The 20,027-nt window shown below is 39.5% G+C and overlaps 2 long non-coding RNA genes across 2 annotated transcripts; both read left to right on the top strand.

The window, feature by feature from the left end:
• The first annotated feature begins 1,491 nt into the window (after positions 1-1,491).
• LOC139828231 (uncharacterized) lies at positions 1,492-8,580 on the top strand. The gene is made up of 3 exons (XR_011739606.1): positions 1,492-1,588; positions 7,819-8,018; positions 8,476-8,580. It is a non-coding gene; the product is annotated as an uncharacterized lncRNA (long non-coding RNA).
• Positions 8,581-9,419: 839 nt separating this feature from the next.
• LOC139828230 (uncharacterized) lies at positions 9,420-19,514 on the top strand. Its single transcript, XR_011739605.1, has 4 exons — positions 9,420-9,653; positions 10,559-10,658; positions 11,167-11,266; positions 19,031-19,514. It is a non-coding gene; the product is annotated as an uncharacterized lncRNA (long non-coding RNA).
• The last annotated feature ends 513 nt before the right edge of the window (positions 19,515-20,027 follow it).

The following is a 20,027-nucleotide window of genomic DNA, read 5'->3' as shown; positions in this document are numbered from 1 at the left end:
CTCCCTGGACTCCATGCTGATGCTCTGATCAGGACTTCAGCAAAATTCTGTTTGAAATGAGAATAGACTAATTTTCATCAGACTCTTCTCAGAGGAATCCCATGTGGGCTAGCATGCCAAGGGTCATCATTAGAAAACTGCCTTCAAAAGAGCTGAGGTTTCTTGTGGCAAAGCTTTCTCCCTTTACTAAATTTATAAACATTTATGTAAAAATGTATACATTAATTGTTCAGCTTCCTTGTATGCCTGCAAAGTAATGCCCAAAAACATACTTGAAGAAATACACTTGTAAAAATAGCCCAAGTAAGGACAAAAATGTCCTCGTTTTGACTGAAAATTCAGAATACCATGATCAAAGGATGCTGTAACTCCCAGCTGTTCAAAGGGACTTATATTAAAAAAAAATCAGATGTGACCAAGAATAGAAAATAACTCATTAAGAGCTTAACTAGATGATGACAGGTGAAGCCATCAGTTCCTTAAACAGTGTAATGTTTTTCTAAGCAGTTTCTGTTATTTTTTTTTTTTCCCCCTGGAATGAATTTATACTTTCTAGAAATAATTATGACCTCAATTAAAGTTTCTCTGCTATGGAAAGTAAACACGTACATAAGCCACTGGACTGTGGAGTAATTAAGACATCACTTTTCTGCAGTTGCATTTTTTGTAAGCATAGAGAAATTATTTGACTTATTTTACACTTCGCATTTATCAATTTTCTTTTGAAGTAGTTGCAGTTCTTAAAAGGCAAAAGAAGGGTAATGGGAAGTCTATAAGAAAAAGAATGATCCCTGGAAGTTTAAGCCTTCAGACATAAAGAAAGGGTCTTTTCTCTGTCTTTTGAGACTTATAAGCAATGAATAGCAGGTGGATATGATTCTCTCCTCATTTTTATAGCTATTGTTTAGTGACTACAGTGTTTGTAAAATACATTAAAAAAATCTTTGTAATTCTCTTAAGCAGCTTAAATCCCTTTTCACTTTCCCCAGGCAAAACCTGATTCACTTGCATGTTTTTGGGCTCTGACCTTCAGAATGCTGATCTCCCAACAGTAGTAGCCAGTTTCTTATTCTTTAAGTGCTAGAGGAATCATGAAAAATTCAGACACTGGGTTTCCCTGAGACCAATCTGGTGGCTTTGTCTTTGTGCTAACTGCTGCTTTCTATGCATCATTCAAAAGGTACATACTGTTGTCAGCCCCTGAACTGCTACTTGGTGTTAAACATGAATATTTGTAGCATAGCAAGGGACTAAATTTAAAAAAATTAATATTTGACAACCTTTGAGAAGGCATTACTGGCATGAAACTATATGAATGAAACACTGTATTTGTGAAAAATGAAAACTTTCTTCACTGGGGCAATTCTAAACATTGAGATTTATTTTGAAATAGCTTTGATTGCTGGGCTTTCTTCTGGATACACAGATTATGATTGTACCAAATGAAATACTACGGCGAAGTTGTTTTTTCCTTTATACTGCAGGGGAAAATCCATTCTGTGCATGTGCCGCTAATCCTGTCCAACCAGAAAGCAGAGAAAGATGGTGTATGGCTTATTCCGGCTACACATCAGAGATGCATCCAATGGTAAAATTGTCTTTTCCCACATTTCTTAATTAGAAATAGAATCGGCTTCAACTAAAATAATCTCTTATTACTAACGAAAAGAATTGCTAGCTCTCTAGTTCAAGTGGCATATCTGCATAACTTATAGCCTTAAGAGCTTATAGAGTCACTCGCACTCCTGGCAGAATGCCTTTTACTCTCCCATATTAATGAGTTGTTCTAAATTTAGTCTACTGTGACAAACTAATATTAATACAGTATTTTATGGCCCAGAGCATTGTTAATGCATAAGAATGAAACACTGAATCAAAGGAAGGGGAAAGGAGGCAAGATTACTTAGTGTGATTGTCAAGATATAAGATAATCCAACTATGTAGATATTAAGACTTAAATATAATACTCTGCTTATAGATTTATATTATGTGAAACATTTTCTATTATTTTAAATCCTTGCAGTATTAGTTTCCTATTTTCAAGGGTTTAGAACTCGGCCATAAAAATTCTCCCTGGGCTGAAACTTGGTATGCAAGGTCTTAACCTGGGAGCATTTTTTAAGTAAATTTTCAAAGAAATCTGTATTTGCCTGTGGTAAAAGTAGGACAACAATTGACATATGGCTACTGGCTTTAAAAGCTTCTATTTTCATGACAGTCTTGGGAAACAATGGGGAGCAGTAAGCAAAGCTGAGAAGAGCCTGTAATAGGATTGGCCTTTTCATAATATTTTACTTTTTTTTAATTGCAAAATATTAACAGGACAATGAGGGACAGTGGCTGTTTAGATGTCAGAGCTGCTTCTACTGAAATCAAGGGGACTTTTCTCACGATTTGGAGGGCAAATAGGATTGGGTACTTTGTTTGGTGTAGCTATTTTATCATGATGATTTTGGTATCTCAATATTTACTTAAATAGATATTTGCGTGGGTATTATTTAGATGTCCTTTTGCAGGAGATAAAGACTTTATACAGGATTTTTTATATTACTTAAATAGATGTGTATTGCAAACATGCACATGCGTACATATTTACCAATACATGTCAGCTGTGCAACCTAAAGTCAGGTCTGAATGGAGTTGGTCCATATGCATGTGTAAATTAAGGTGAAGAAAAGTGTGTGACCCTGATGGATGAGAGGAGCTCTGCTCCAAATGGTGCCGAGTGTGGGCAGTGCCTGCCAGAATGCTGCCAGTTGTAAAGTGTGTCGTGGGTTTCCATTGTGAAGAGTAGGCAACAGCAGCTGAGCAGATGTGGAAGCGTAATGTCAGTGATGAATTGTACAAAGCACATGCCTACATGTAACATTACTGAAAATCCACCACATGTGAAGAGGTGTGATCAAGACTTTTGACTGGCTAATGGCATAATGGATTTTTTTTTCTTACAAACAAAACAAACTTTGGCAATGGTATGCAGAAAGTAATTTTTGATATATTTGATCTCTGACCCAAATATTTGGGAGATAGTTTAACCCCTGATTTGACCTCTTGTTTGTCAGATTCACTTGGATTAGGAAGTTTTATCTCCAGTGTTTACAGGGATAAACAGATTAGTTAAGGAGTCTTGTGTAGACATGAGACTTGAAAGACCTGGGATGTGCAGTTCAGATGCACAGTAGGTCTTGGAAGAAGACAGTTCTTAGCCCCATCTGAGTTGTGCTGTGGAGCTGTCAGGATGGGGGTTGTCTTTGTGCAGGTGGAGAAATGTTTCATTTGACACTCTTCTCAACAAAGTGTTTAAAAAAATTAATCTACTTTGTGGCTGCTGATGAGAACTTAAGCTGGGTTAAAGTACATCCAGCGCTGTTGTGATGTGCTCCTTCCAAACATGCAAAGCAGCTGAACGCTTGGTTGTGTGGTAGGAACTTCCTCTGTGAACTCTAATTAGTGTTCTGTGAGCAGTGGCATAACTTCTAACTGGTGTACTTAGGAAGGAAAAATCTCTCCCAACTCCAGTGAAGTCTATGTGGACAAGGAGACAATGTAATCCTCAGGTGTCTACCTAGCACAGAAGCCCAGAACAAACTGGGTTTTTAACTTCTGTGCTAGTCAGATAGGAACTGTGCAGGGAGAACGGAGGACTGAGGAGCCCTTGCTCCTCCCCAGCTCGCTCTGCAGCTCTGCAAGCTCCAGGAGGAGGGTGGCTGTCAGAGCTGGGTGTGCGGTGCTGCCCAGGGCCCCGCTGTCAGACTGGTGACACCAGGTTCCACGAGCAGTGGCAGATCCATGCATGGCCGGGCAGGGGGCACAACAGACCTGAGTGACGCAGCCCAGGCAGCAGCGTGAGCACTGTGGGGCTGTAGGTTGCTGGAGGCAGGTTTCAATGAGCTACCTCACAAGCTGGGCAGAATCATTTCCAGCACAGCCCTTGTTTCAGCACTGATACAGTCTCCATAAGACCCCTACGTTTTGACAGAGAACCACAGGCTAGAAATTATCTAAAACTAATGTAATATGGAATAAAATCACACGAACTGGCACTAGGGATTAGTTGCTTTGCATATTGTGTTGCTCAAGTTGGACTTAGCTGCTGAGTTGGGTAAGATGCGGCCAGGGCTAGTTCCATCCCATCCCATAGCACTGAGGGTCTTTCTGCAAGAGCAAAGCCCTCTTTATGCAGATTTGCTTCATTGTGCAGGATGCTAGTACTTTCCACATTACACAAATTATGGAGTTCATTAATCTTCATATGCCATAATTAAGTCTGGTTAAGTCTACAGTGTGGTGTATAGATTCCTGTTAGTGGGTGTTTGGGGAGCAATGGATCAGTGTTTTCCTTGCTCTCTCTGCCAGACTGGGCTTTACCAAGCAGAGCTAATGATCTAGCCAGCTTTGTCCCCTGAATCCTGGTCATATACACGTTCACAGGAGAGTGAGCAAACTGTCATTTTGGGGATGGAGTGCTACTGAAAACTGTCGTGTTCCCTAGAATGTAGGATGAGAGGAAGGCAAATGCAATCTTTTGTCAAAATTGAAAGTGATTACTGCGCTTGCTTTGCACTCTTATAGAAACATAAAATGGATAATTGGAATGTTCTGTATTTGGGTAGTATTTTGGTCTATCTTTTATCTTTCTATGCTACTGGCTTCAATTCCAGTCATGCAGCTGTGTTCCTGCACGCTCCCGTGAAAAACCCCCTCAACCAAGTCACGTCAAATGTCTAAGGACTGAGTGGCCCATGCAGGTTATGAATGAGCAGCTGCTCTCAGTGCAGCATTTCTGCACAGCACCTTTAACATCTACTTGCATGGTATAAAACCCTGATTTTGAAAAAACCTGTAAGATAATTTTATGTGTTAAGGATTTATATTCTGCATAAAATAATCAGAACCAAGACTTAAATTTTGCATTTGCTTAAATATGATCTTTTCTTGTTTTCTCCCAGCTTTTTTTTTTTTTTTCCCCCACCACTTCAGGCTTTTTTAGATGTAGTTATGAGGATAAAACCAATGGAGTCAGAGCAGCAGTTTGAAAAATGTGCCTTGGCACCATGCATCTCTGTGTGTAGTTTGTCATTTCAGAAACTTGAAAGGAGACTATTTTTAAAGAGGTGAATCCTAAGCATCTTCCAAAAGTGAGGTCTCTTAAAGCTGTATGAGTGTAGCCACTGAGAAGTGGTGCCAGCTCTTCTGAAGTCTTGCCATTCTTTGGGCATTATATTCCTTTGCAGTGAAAATCTTCAGACGTGTTGGTAGTGTGGAAGAAAAAAAAATTCCAGCAGCTGTCAAGATCTGGCTATTTCCCATGCACAGAATGCTGATACCTCCCATCTTATGAATCGATATGTTACTAACATGGATTGAAGGATGAGGCTTCAAACTAATTTGTCTGACTGCCTACCCGCTGTAGTGGGCAGAATATCTATTTAGTAGCTGTGACTGTAAAAAATAGTTTTTAGTGCTATGTGGTTCATTTCATATACCTTTAATCAAATACAAGCATTCTATTTTTCAAGAAAACGGGGGGGCCACAGCCTTAAAGAAGTGTTTCCTTATGACCCTGTTACACACAGTCTTTTGGACTGCAGTGCTAAGTGGTGGGTTATTCTTCTATTGCTGAAAGAACTTGTTTAGCATATGCAATATGCAAAAGGAGGAAAGCTGAGCATTAGAGTATATTACCAGTGTGCACTTAGAAGAAAATTATCCCATGAAAAACAGACACCTCTACTTAAATGCTACTCATAAACTATAAGGCAACTAATTCTACCTTAATGGTTGAAATTGCTGCTTGATGGAGAAATAAAACAAATACTATTAAAATATTGAGCCAGTTAACATGTTGGAATCTATTAAATGCATGTTATTGTGAGAGCTGGAAAGGCTTTGTTTTGGTTTGTTGTTGTTTTGATGGTTTGTGGGTTGTGTTGTTTTTTTTTTTTTTCTTTTTAAATTATACTTGTGGTTTATGAGAATTTCCATCCTTTATTTTGAGTCTGTTTGTCAGAGGAGTTATTTTCACTGATGGGTAAGAAGCTGAAGCTTACATTTTATGTAACCAAGTGAAGCATGGGACATATCCGTTTTGTGGGAAACAAGAAAGAATTGTGTGAATCCAGCTTGGCGGCAGATATTTTTCGCTGTTCTTTTCTTCCCTTACACACTTTCAGGTGTCTATACAATGCCATTGAACCTTGTTATGTTTCAGGCTAATTTAACATTTGAGATTTAATTCTGAACAGGCTACCTGTGTGATTATGGAGAGTCTCAAGAATGGTGAAACATATCATTAAAACTTGAGTTTACAAAATACACATCTGTCTGATAGAGGTTTACAATATGGGAAAGATGCTGGAGACACAGAGGATACAGGATACATTGTAATGACTAAATGCACTGAATTCGGATGCCTAGAAAATAGTAGGGGGAAAAAATATCACCAGCAATAACATAACAATGTGTAAGAATTGCAACTAATGATCCAGACATCTCATTTGACTCCTTTGTCTCGATTGGTATGTACTTCAGTTATTTTAGCTAAGTTTTTTTTTGTTGAGACCATACAACTCTTCTAGTCTGTGCATGTTCATCTGGAAGCCATCTGCTCACTAGAGGGCAGCATTTGATAAAATGTTTGAAAGCAGCCTTTTCCCACAGAAGTAAAGAAAATACTTGCAGATCACTTCAGTAATGCTTTCAATGGTGTTCTCTGACATAAGTTTCCAGTTCTGTTTGTTGGGTTGGAACCTGGAACATTGTTTGGCTTGACAAGACTTTTGGAAAGAATTTTAAGGATTTATTCCACTATTAAATATGAATTTGTTTCAGATGGATATGTTATTTCAGGTTTGTAGAAATCACACTCTGCAACTCTGCAGCCTCTGTCTTGTACCCTTAGCCTTTTAAACGTACATAAAATAAAATTTTAATTTTTTTTATTATTGTAAAATAATAAGACATGTATAGGGTCACCTGTTTATTAGGTTTTTTTTGTTTGTTTGTGTTTTTTGTTTTTTTTGTTGTTTGTTTGTTTGTCCTCTTACTACTGCTTTTCAAGAAGTGCTGTTGGCATCATTACTTTATGCAGCAAAAATCCCCGTTGTTGCAGTCGCCGTATAAGACCTGTATGACTGGGCACCTGTGGAGTCCTGGCTTGGTGCTAGAGGCAAAACCTTCTGTTTTGCTGGTGTGGTTCCTTGACAGGAGCTGGTTTGCAAGGCATTTCTAGAGCTTCCACCCATGTTGAACAGACTGACAGCTCCACACAGCCTGCTGAGGGCCAGGGATGCAGATGGCCAGGAGACAGTCCAGCTGGGCTGACTGACCAGACAGGAACCCTTGAAGAGGTGTGATCTGGCATTTAGGGCTAGATGAACAGGTATTTTCTGATTCATCAGTACTAGCCAAGAAACGCCGTGTTGCTTCTCTGGACTAGGTGCATCAAATGAAAAGTGACTCCTGCCACCAAGCATTAAGGATCTATCTGAGGAGACTACGTCACCCTTGGCTGTCTTTCTAGTTGTGGGGGAGGGAGAGATTGTTAAAAAGGGCAGTTGAAGTGACCTAAGACTTGAAATGCCTTCTGGAGTTGCACATCCTCTACAGAAAGCATTTGAGTGATGAGACATCTAATTCACATGTGTCTAAAATTAAGTGGCATAGCCTGGACTCCACAGCCACATATGTCACTTTTAAGAGTGATTCCAGTGCATTTCCCTGGTGAACAAGAAGCAGCCATGACCAGGGTTTGTACTGGAACCATTACATATGCTGGGAAATGCTCTGGTGGTTTAACAGACTTCACTTTCGTACCAGGTTAAGCAGTGTTGACTTAGGTGAACTCTTTGTAAATGCCATCTCTGCTGGGACTACTTGCTGCGTGGGCGAGGTGAAGGCTGGATTCTGAGGATACATGTGCTCAGCCTGCAACAAACATGCCAAGGACACATTCAGCTCAGATGCTGAGCTGTGGTTAATCACGTTACGCCTCTCACAGTTCAGATGCTGGCTGCCAAGTGAGTGAAATTCTTATTTCCTATTTTAAGCTGTTAGTCTCCAGTACTGACAGTGGCTCTATGGTTAAGGATATTCCTGTGTAGTTAGCAAAACAGAAGGATTAATCTGGATGACAGGAGATGTGTAAATGTGACATCGTTATTGTTATCTTTAGAATTACATCTTTCACATGCCAGGTAAATCCAGGAGGCAGTTAAACATTTTCCCCCTATGACATTATCACAAATGTCATTTGGTGCTTCAAGACTATTTAAGCAAAATAAATCCACCAGTCAAGCTGGAGAGTGATGTTTGTATCATCCTATAGATGTTATATTTTGCTGGAATAGATTGTCACAAGCTAGACTTTGTTCAGGCCTTCAAGACAAATGAATCATGATGTCTCTTTTCACACCCCCTCTGCCAATTGTTAAATACTTCTCTTAATTTGTGTCTGTTTGTCTTGAAACTTTGCAGGTGTGTGGGCTTACAGCAGGTTTGGAGACATTTGGGCAACTGTCCTGGTTGATGCACAGTGTTAGGTATTTGCTTCTTCTATCTTAAATGCATGTTAATATCCAGTAAACTGATGTCTCTGCTCACGGCATGCTGCTCTAAAGGAAGAGGAAGGAACCGTCTCTGACAGCTCTGGTAACTGTAACTTCCTGGGATCATTCAACAAGATCTTCAGTCCCTTTTCATATATCCAGACATTTTGAACTGTTGGTGGCTGACAAGTGAAACATTGTGGTGCCACTGAAGAGCATAGTCAACTCAATGCTTGTATGGTCTTCATCCAATAGTAGAAAGAAAACAAACCATTTGCTTTGTATTTTAATCTTGGTCAGAGCCTACAAAAATGTCTGTTTCATGGTGCTAGGAGACAGTTTCTACATGGACACTGAAGGCACAGACACATAGGCCTGTGCCTTCATTTAATTTGAAATGATTCATCTAGCTCACTCTGAAGCCTGAAGTTCAACCTCTGCAAAGCTCAGTGCTTTCTGATGAGGTATGGGGCAGATCTGTTCTAATAGCACAGAAAGACTGCAGTTTTATGCCGTCTTCAATGCTTCCTGAGGACCACTGTCCCCTCTCTGTGAATGCTACCAAAGTGAACTGGACTAACATACAACCAGCTCACAGTACAGATGCTCACATGGTTGGTTGGTGTAACTGAAAGCCAGGGTGGCCAAAGGAAATTCTTTCCAGAGAAAAGAGGTAAAGCCAGATCTCTCGGCACTGAAGATCGTGTGAACTACATAGCAATACTTAGTGGTACTTCTTAGCAGAGATTTATTGAACAATAGCTGTATCTGACCAAGGAGTGAAAACACTTAATTTTATTGCCAATAGCATCATCCTTTTCGCAGGCCTTTGGTGTCCTAGAAGGGTGTAAATGTCATTTCTCTTTCCTAGAGCCAACACAGAAGAGATTCATCAGGATTGATGTTCTTGGTGTCTGTTCAAGAAAATTCAGCTAGTCCTTTAAGCTGTCTCCAGAGAAAGCTGCTTGTTACCAGATAACGCAGTCCAAGAGCTTCCCATCCTGTTGAAATTACTCACAGTGATGTTCCGTGCTGCAGTGTGGTGAGCCAGGCAATCATATTTCATCAACAAAGCAAAGAGAATAGAGTCCTGGTCTCTTCACCAAGGTGAGATACCTGAAAGGTTAATTTAAGTGTCCTGCCTCTGCTATATCTACCATGATTACCTTTACACCAGCCTTGAGTGCTGGTGATCCCTGTAGCTGGTTGCCTGTATATCCTGGAAGGCAGGAAGCAGTTGCATCCCCTCAGTCTCACCTTCGTGCTGCATTCCTTATGTCTTCCTTTCATTCTCTTGGACTACCGGTAAATGAGAGGCTTGCTGGGAGTGCAGATCCCCTTGCCTTTGAAGCAGCACAACAGGAGGTGTGGTGGCATCTCCCAGAAGGGAGGAGCTCCTAGTGCTCATGTCCCCACCTGCTCGGCTGGGGAGTCTTAACCTCCCTCCTCTCTCAACCAGGCAGAGCCCTGCTGAGTGTTGGCAGGGACTGGCAGCTTCTGGACTTGCTGTCCATGCCACTCATGGCAAACTGCTTGGTAAGGACTGGCAAACATGTTCCAGTTTGTTGTATTTATGGTGGAAACTGGAAATAATCTTAAAATGAAAATTGTAATCACTTGTCTTCAGCACAGAGGCCTTTCTGTACTGGACCATGCTGTCCATGCCTTAATACATCTATACTGTTCAGCTTAAAAAACAAAACCCAACATATGAGAGCAAAGGAGTTCCAAAGAACATCATGTGTGGTATTCTCTGATGTGGGGAGGTTCTGCTTTTTTGTTTGTTTGTTTTTTTTCCTTTGGGTTGAGTTATTTAATTCAGCCTTTTACTTAGATTGCAAACTCAGCCGTACCAAGAATATATAACAGTAGTTTCTCCCCGTTTTGTTACTTGTCAGTCTTTCTGCAATCCTGTTCCTCTTGTTGCTGACAGGATGACAATAGGCTTAAAAAACCTTCAAACACATGAAAAAGCTAATTTGAATAGGTATTATAATTCTATAATTTCACAGGTTTTTATAGGACATCACTGACCACTGGGCAGAGTTGTACGCAGAAGTAATGTTGACAGACTTATGTTAACATTAACAGCCTATTATTGGGAAATTCTTGGTGAGTAAATCTGTGATTATGCTGGTAGGATGAGGCCTGAACCTCTCTTCTTCTCAGGCAGCCTTTTCACTACTGAAGTGGGTTAACAAAAGAGGCAGATGCCAGTGACAAAGTGCCAATATTTGTTAACAGATGTGATCCTTGTAATGTAGCATGTGTTCTTAATTTGGCACTGCTTGACACCAGGAGGATCTCTGTAAATAAGGTGTCGTTAGCTACATCCAATAGGCTTTCCTCCTAAACTGGTCTTTGGTTGATATCCATACTCTGGTTGAAACTGGCATTCTACCTTGTGAATGGGCACTGTGCCATTCTGACAGATGGGCATGACAGTAGAGCAGCCAGGGAAACATTAAACTTGTCCAAGTTGAGTATTAGGGGCCAAACAGTCTATCCACAAATACAACATGAGCAGATTTGTCTTATTGTAATTGGTGAAGTGGATACTCTGTTGCTACCTGAGTGATTAAACTTTCACATTCTCAGACATTGCTTTTGTCACTTTCAGATTTTGGTTCTAAAAGAATGAAAACCACTGCTAAAAAAAAATTCTAGGAACGAATTTACCTTTTGGAAGAAACATCCATGTTTAGTGAAGAAAATATCAAGTGAGTCAGTCATGTTTCTTGTTAAGTGGGTTGGTGCCAATCTTCTATTTATGTTGACTTCCAATTAAGTATTTAGTTGAAAATGTTTCACACAGTATTTCCTTTCTCCAGTTTAAAAATTAAAAAATGTCGAAGAGGATATTTTTCTGTCTTCGAATCTCTGGAGCAATAACAAGGTCTGTTGCATCAGTAAGAAGTCAACTGAGTTACTTGAAGAATTACTTGCTCTGATGTTTTTAAGAGGGGAAAACATAGATGCTTAAGTAATGTATATTTAAAGATTTAAAAATCTAAAAAGGTAGTTGTTATAAGAATGTTGACGTTTTCTCTGTAAAAACATACTATCACAATTACTGCTCATATAATTCCACTTAACCTTTATTTGCAGGAAAACTGGTTTATTGTTTTAGTTAAGAAAAAAATATTAACTTAAAAGTGAGAAGAGTTCTGAAATATTTTTGCACAAATTTTAAGGCTTTGTATCCAAGTAGAAGTTGTAGCAGTCAAGACTTGGACCTCAAACATCTTTCTACAGCCAAACGGACTTCCTTGTGATTTGGAGCAATGCAGTATATGAGGAAACCTCCTGTAAATGAGAGAGAAGACCCTACTCTCTAACATGAGTAGTGCAATTCTGGTATTATAAGGCTATAGTATGTTTTTAGTGCAGTTTTGTAATATCTTCATATCAGCAGAGACTGATCAGTCAGATCTGTTTAAGTAAAAAATGCTTTAAAAAATAATCTCTGTCTTGATGGAAAATGCAGGTGCTTGTGTTTCCCCACTGAGGGAGAGGGATGCAGCAGGAACAGTGGCTGGGGAACCTCTGGAGGGCACCTTTGCTGGGCAGCAGAGGGTGTAGGGCTAACACACACACAGACTGCCTGTGTCACCCAGACTCTGCAGTATGGGCACGTTTTCCTACCACTGGAGAATTCATGAGCTTCTGTAGCCTTTGATACAGATGCATACGGTAACTTGTTGCCAATTTTGTGCAATTAGGGCATACAAAATGGTTTCCCGGTTAGGAATGTTGCATGTGCTACGACACTAATTAGGGGTTTCTCTCCTTTACATGCATGCCTGTCTGCCATTAATATTAATGGCAATTTTGCCCAAGCACAAGGGAAGACAAGACCCGTGTAACTGTGACTTAAACTTTTGTCTCGGAAATTCCCAGTGTAGTTGCTCTTGGAACCTGCTGGCTTGAGATTTACTAAAACTGTCTGATGAAAGTGATACTGTGTAGATGACACAGTTATCTTTTTAAGGGGGTATTTTTATTAACTCTTTCATGATTTTTCCCCTCTGGGCCTCTGTGGTTTGTCCCTGTGGTTACATTACAAGCTTTTCTGGCTATTAAAAAGCCACATTTTATCCATATTTAAACAGAACCAGGGATGCTGTGTGTCTTCCCTCCACTAAAGCTGGCCCTTGTTCATTCTTTTCCCCACCACATCAGATGTGTGTGCCCGGTTGCTGCTGGGATGATGGTGGTGCAGTGGGTGGTTGGCGTGCCAAACAACTGCAATGAAGATGAGGTGCCACTGCCTTTCAGTGTGAATCAGAAGAGCCCATGGGGACCCTGTATTGCCCTTGGTTTGCTCATTGAGACTTGTGCTACAATTAAAGTGTGGTGGTTTTTCAGTTGACAATAGTCTTGGTATTGTTTTGGGAGTGTTTTTGCTCATAATTGCTCTTTCCAGCAGGAAGAGGAGACTCAGGGTTGGGGAAACAAGGCAGCAAGTCACTTAATCCTGTTGTAAGTTGCTGAACAAATGCTATGGAGAAGGTAAATTGAGCTCAACAAAACATTAGATTAAACTCATTAGTAATTAAAAACAACAACAGCTGCAGTCTAAAGAAAAATGCTGGAGATCTGTAAATCTTTGCCATTAAAATGTATAGACACTGACCCTCTTTAAATTCATAGGGAATGCTCTTTACTTAGCTATAAAGGTTTAATGTAACTTAGCAGATCTGAGTTACTTCAGGAGAGCTTTAATGCTTGGCAGGTCTCTACATTTTATTTATGATATCAAAGCTGCAACTCAGATTTTTACTCAGTGGAAGACATAAAAGAGATTCAGAAGTCATCCAAATCATCTTGTAATTAATGTTACTATGCACGCCCAAGACATTAAAATGTTAACAGTGTTAGAATCGTGTGCTTTGGAATACAGAGTGAGGGCTTTATTAGAGAGAAATACACTGCAGATGTCATCCACCCTAATTGAGGACATTGGGTTGCCTGCTGCTTGTTCTTATCAGTGGCTCAGATTTTTTTTTTTTTAATTTATTCATTTTCCTTACTGCTAGAATCTGCTCTCATTATTAGTCTATCTTGTCACTCATTTGCATTTCAAGTGCTGGGACTGTGGGGTACCAGCTAGCTGCCTTAGAAGAACACTTCAAGGGGTTACTCTATCAAATAGCAGCACAGTATCACAGTGAATTTGACATCTGGGTTATCTTATTCCCAGATGCTCCATGGTGTCATTAGCAGGATTAATCTTAGCTTTAATTTCATAATGATTCTTATTCTAATATATGTGAATGAACACAAAGTCTCTTGACTCATTATCACCAATTTACTCAAGATATGTAATCAGGCTCTTACATTCACCAACATTTATTTTTGCTAATACATCTAAAATTGTAGATTAAGCAAATACAGTTAGTTCCAGCTGAGTGAATGCCTAGTGAGGTAGCAATGTAGTATTTATGTTTTAATTAAAGTATATTAATAGTCATGTCTTTTAAATGCATAGTGACCAAAATCCGCTGAAAACAATACATTTATCATTCAGTGATATCAACTTGTAAATTTAATCACAGCACCTTTCTCTGACTATTTATTATTTGTGGCCGTTTAGAAATGACTCAGTCTAATTTTATAACATAGTTTTAACCTTTAAAGATCAGGGCAGAACATTTTATTCTTAAGAAAGCTCCCTCGACTTCCCAAAGCAAACAGAATTTAATTTTTAAGTTAAATTAAAAATTAAACCCAAATACATTTTATACTGACACTTTTGATTTTAATTCCTGTTCTAGGGTGAACTGTAATATAGAATGCAGTTTATTTTTACAGCTAAGCAGGCACACAAGATTCACTTCCCCATCATACAGAGTTTCAAACTGTATTGCATTTTTAAATTGCAAGGAGAAAGCCAAATGTGAAGTTCCTATGCACTTTTTTACAGTGTTGGACTAAGTTTTTCATTTACCAGCTGTTGTAGCACAGCAGTAAGTAGTGGTTCATTATTGATGGATAAAATGTTCAAACATTTAAAGAAATGAAAGTCAGCTTTGAATTTTTAATTAATTAATTAAAAGCACTGCAAATGCCAGCTTGTTAATTGCTTTGCACCTGCAAGCCAACACAGGTTTTATGCACTCTTTCTTTGAATATTAATTTTTTTTGCATGTCTTCATAATGCTTGGAAAGTCTCCCCTGCAAACATATTAGTAAAGAGTAAATATTGAATCTAAGACAAAACTCACGGCTTCATCTTTCACTGTACACAGAATAGGATTTAAAGGAGGATTTAGATTTCCAAGGCTTCTAATTAAGGAGTGATAATCAGGCTTTCTGCTGAGGGTCACTTCCTGGGAGTAATTTGAGTTATTAAAATGCATGTTTTTATTTGTTCTGCTTTGCGAGCTAAAACTGATCCCTTTTAATATAGCAGCAAATATGCAAATTGGTGTTTCATTATATTATGCAATTTATGGCAATCTTCTCTAATTTACTGAAAGGGCAAGAGCCTGACCTTGTCATTCAACTATTTTTTTTCCTGGTAAGCTAAACTAATTATGTGGATCTTTTTATGAAACTCTGAAAGTATGCAGCACGGTAAAAAATGTGACAAATTTACCTTGATTATTCATCAAGATGGCCTTCGATTTTGCTTGAATCCTCCTGCAGGGTGATGGATAATTTAAACTTACATGTGGGAGCCAATTTGTTTCAAGGTTTGAAAATGGCTTCCTTTTTTTCACAGAAATCCTGGAAAGAGCATCTGAAATCATTGAAATAATAAATGTCAGGGTTTGAGCTACGGACTAAAAGAAAGTTCATTAAAAATACTTGCATGATGTATTATGAATTGATATCATGATTTTCCTTTGTGCTATCCTTCAGTACAACTTTTCAGCCAGGTTTTTATTAGTGATACGATGTTCTGCATTTTCATTTTTCTTTTAATAACTTTTTAGTTTTAGATTTAACAAACTCCCCATTCTTTACGCTCCTTTTCACCTCCTCCACCAAGAAGCATAAAGGAAGTTCTCTGGCAAAGCCTGGAAAGCGTGGCTCAGTCCTCAGTGGCTTTCAATTGCTTCTTTTTCAGAAAAAATACCCCTTCTTGCCACCCCACAGGCTGATCAGCCCTCTCAGTCCCAACGGTTTTCTTTTGCCTTTTTCTCCTGGTTGGTAACAACCCAAAGTCATGGGATCATTTCACCATATTTTATACTTTGGCTGATGAGACTGATTTGAGTTATGTGACTGAACCAGGAGGGATGCAGGAACAACATCATAAATATTCAAATCCTGAAAGTATCCGAGTTGGAGCAGTCTCGAGGGACCAGCTGATCAGTAACCCTGAACTGAGGTAGGAATGGGAAACCTGGCTTGTTCCCAACAGGTGCTTATCCTATTTGTTCTTAAAAAATCTACAGTGATGTTAAAAAAAAAAAAAAAAAACGTATCTAATGCACACTCTTCACTCCCTAAACTTAGTTGGATTTTTTTTTTTTTCTCCCTTGCAAGTCTGGTTGATTTCTTCCTTCAGATTGTGCAAAGACCAACTGACAGACTTCCCTGTGCTTGAAGAAAATACCTAGAGCACGGGAGTAGAAAGTTCTTCTCCACTAGAGTTTAATCCATGGGGTTGAACACAACTTCCTCTTGACCACGATGACTCCTGGAACACTGCAGTCATCATTTCCACTAACGTAACCTCTTCTGCTTGTGTTTAAACACGCGTATTTGTAGTGCAGATGAGTCCTTAATACTGTGTATCAGCTGGAAAACACAGGTTGTAATGCTGTGTTTGAACACTAATCTCTTGGCTACGGCTTGGACTGTAAGCTAAACCAGCAATGTCTGTTGCCATCAGGAGTTCAAGCTCACCCTTTCTTCGTAGCGATGGTCTAGCTTCTGTAGGCAAAATGTTCTAGGTTATGTCATGCAGTCTACATGATGGTCAATGAAATCAGTCGTCAGGTTCAAACTGGATTTGTCCTTGGCTTTGCAGAGTGAGGAGCAGCAATGTGTCCACAGACTACTTTCATTATAGCATTGGCCTTTCCAGGTCTTGTGAATTTAGGTCTCCCTTTATGTAAAGGCACTCTAGGAGATAAGGCTTGTCTGTTTGCATTGGAGGGCAATACTCAAATTGTGACAGCAACGTGGGTTTTTTTTTTCAAAGCAAACTTGAGCTATGAAGCAATGTTTTCATGGATTTCTTTGTCTTTTGGAAATGAGGACAAACAATTGGCATCTCCTGATCAGGTGGTGAATTTTGATGATGTGAAACCTGACTAGAAAGATGGAAATCCTTTATACTGAACAATAAATTAGTCTGTTAATTAATTAATTCCCAGGCACATAAAAGAGTACTGCAAGGGTTGGCAGAGCAACTGAATAACTCCCAGGTTCAGGCTTTTTAGTACCATTATCTTATAATTGCTGATTGGCACAGGGTTCTACTCAGTGTTCCCAAGGGGTCAGCAGTGTGTGTGTCTGAATGGTGAGGATTCCAAGGCGGCGATTTATGCTGTGGTTTTGATAGACAGAAAAAGGCAGTAAGACTTTATTAGCAGAGTATCATTGTTGGGGAGGGAGGAGAAGGGCTGAAACATGAATTCCCTTGCCGACAAATGAAAAGAATACAACTGGAATAAGAAGTGTGGCAATTCAGAGACAATAATTTACTCTAGAAAGTAGGTGGAAATATTTGCTCATGTTTGGCAGGTTTTTTTGCTCTTTTTTTTTTTTTCGCTAGTGACTGTCAGGAGAAAGGCAAGTATCACTAACTAGCAGAGAGAATTAGCAGTGTATTTAAATGTTTCATTGTAATGTCCCTTCCTAAGTGAACCTCCATTTAATGTTTAAAGGACTAAAAATGCTAAGTACGCATCAATAAAACAACATCGTTTTAACTTCTAATTAAGTTTTAACTTTAGATACACACAGATGTCAAAGCCACTACTCTAATTAGTGTCTTTTGTCTGTTATTTAGCAATTAGCTAACTTATTTGCAATGAGTAATGAAGAAACTGGAAAAAAAAATGCAACCTGCTGTCAGTACAAATCTTGCTGCCCCTCTGTCATGCTTTAAAATATACATATATATATATATTTATTTAGTTTAGTTTAATTTTCCTTAGTTCATTAGGATGCCCCTGAAGGTTACAGAGTATAATGTTCAGAATGCTCAGTACTCCCAGGCAGACATGTTAAATCAGGTTACTAGAGAACTTGTCTCCTGCTCTGGGTAAACTGTATTAAGAAATTCAGATTTCTATTCAAACTGAATTGTCTGTTACTGAGGGCTTTTATAATTGTGAAAGTCTGTTTCCCTGTTTGTGTTGCTCTTTCTCCTCTTGAACTTGTTTATTTTAATAATATTTTGGAAGCTACAAAAATACCATCAGAATTCGTATTAATACGTTGTGATTAACAAAGACAGATATTTAATTGCAGGCAGTTAACACAAAATCTGTTGGCAATGTCTTGAACAGTATGATAGCCTTTCATCATTTTTGTCATCATAGTGTTGTTGTTTGCAATGTCATTGCTAAGGAATTGTAATGTATTTTTTAATGATAAATTCTTAATTTAGGGGTTTATAACTTAACCATAAAAATATGCTCTAGGCTGAGATGTGACATACAAATTCTGAATATGGAACTGAATGTTGTTTCTAGTTTTAAAACGAGCAAACAATGTAACAAACTCCATGTGAACTGAAACTCCTACCAGAAAATGACCTTTTCTGTGGAGGATCTTTTGTTACTTTCCTTGCTTAACAACCCTGCCCCAAAATGCACACTGCAGAACAAAGGAAAAAAAAAAAAAGCTTAATTTAATGTTAAGCTTTCCGAGTGCTTTGCCTCTAAACCGGAGTGTTTTGGAACTTTGTGAAGAGAACTATACAAAAGTTGAAGGGTGGGGGTTATTGCAAAGGAAACTTCTTCTACTCTAAGTGTTCCTTTGCAAATCAAGGATTCTCTGTAGTATTAAAAAATTTACAGTGGACCCCTAAAAGGTGGAGCTATTTTACAGAACAGTTGGGGGAAGGAAAGGGGGGGGCAAGACAGTATTTCTTGCCTATAAATATAGTAGGCTCTTAGGAAAAATGAAAATCCCGTGAATCTCATTAAATCCGTCAGGCTGATCTGATAGAACAGAGAAAAGAAGCTGGACTTAGCAAGAAAGGAATTGTGACCTTACAGCCAAGAGCCACATAGTCATCTGTGACCCTAGCACTCCAATTTCACAGGGCAAAGTGGCTTCTTAGTGAAATGACACATCTCTGTGTGGAGCCTTTTAACACACCGGTCAGCGCGGACTGGAGAGAACTGATGCATTTGCCCGCTACCTCCAGCCCTTCGTCAGTGCGCGCTGGTGAGAGCAGCGATACGTGCACAGCACCAGAGGAGTGTAATGGGTACTGTACTGACGTGTGCTCGGGGTGCCCAGTGTGTGGTCATGCAACACAGAATGCTGTTTTCCTGTTTGGTTTTTGACAGAGTTCTCCACTTGTGAGGCAGCAGATGGGGAGGACAGAATCTGGCTATCTGCGTGACGTTGAAAGGTACAGGTGAAATGCAAAGAAGCTTTTTGCTGGGAAGTTTGATGCATTGGAAACCAAACTGAAAGTGTCTATTTGTTGCTGTGGGACAGTAGCATTTGAGGAGTGTGGACTCATCAGTAGAGAGAACTGAGATTCAATGCGAAGAACATTGTCTTCAGTTGATAGAAATTGGTTTAATTCTTTCCCTGACATTAGCAGGGCTCAGTAGACTTCTCTAAGGTTCCAGTGGTTAAGGCCTCAGATGTAAATGTTCTTAGGAAATCTCTTTCACATTTGAACTAGCAGTATGTCCTGGTTACTTTGAGTTGCTGCCTTAAAAAGAAGAAAAAATACAGAACATAAACTTTGCTGTGTTACATTTGTGTTCAGAACTCTGGACTATTTTCTCACTAAACAATAAGGATAGGAAGCTACTTTTTCTGGGAAGAAAAAAAAACAACCTTGTTTGCTTATCCCCCGTGGACCGGTTGGTGCTCTGCTCCTTTGAACTTGCTCCATACCCGCAGCCATCGCCGAGAGCTGTGGGATTGCCCCGTTGGGGAAGGGGACCAGCTTGCTGGGGGCTGCGCTGCCCTCCTATCACCTGCAGAAGTGGCATCAAGAGCCAGTCTCACCTGCCAGGATCCTTGCAGCTCTGCAGGGTGTTACAGAAGGCTCAGCAGTGGTGACTTCAGGCTGGTTTCCAGCTGTGTGGATGTGATGGCAGCATGCAGGAACAGTGTGACCCTGCTCCTGCCTGGAATTTCCCAGGTACAAATATGTTGCCAAGGCTTCTATAAGGTGGGGAACCTGCTGCATATGCTCTGCCTGGGTGTGATGGACTAGAGGATGTATTTCACCTGTATGCTCTTGAAGCCCCGGATGAGTTTATTCCTTGAATTTCACTGGCAGAAAGCTTCTGGGTCAACAACAGCAACAATACACCTAAAGAA

This window comes from Patagioenas fasciata, chromosome 6, assembly GCF_037038585.1.
Source record: "Patagioenas fasciata isolate bPatFas1 chromosome 6, bPatFas1.hap1, whole genome shotgun sequence".
NCBI classification, from domain to species: Eukaryota; Metazoa; Chordata; class Aves; order Columbiformes; family Columbidae; genus Patagioenas; species Patagioenas fasciata.
Note: the sequence above shows the minus strand (reverse complement) of the source record. Positions and strands in the feature narration are given on the sequence as shown.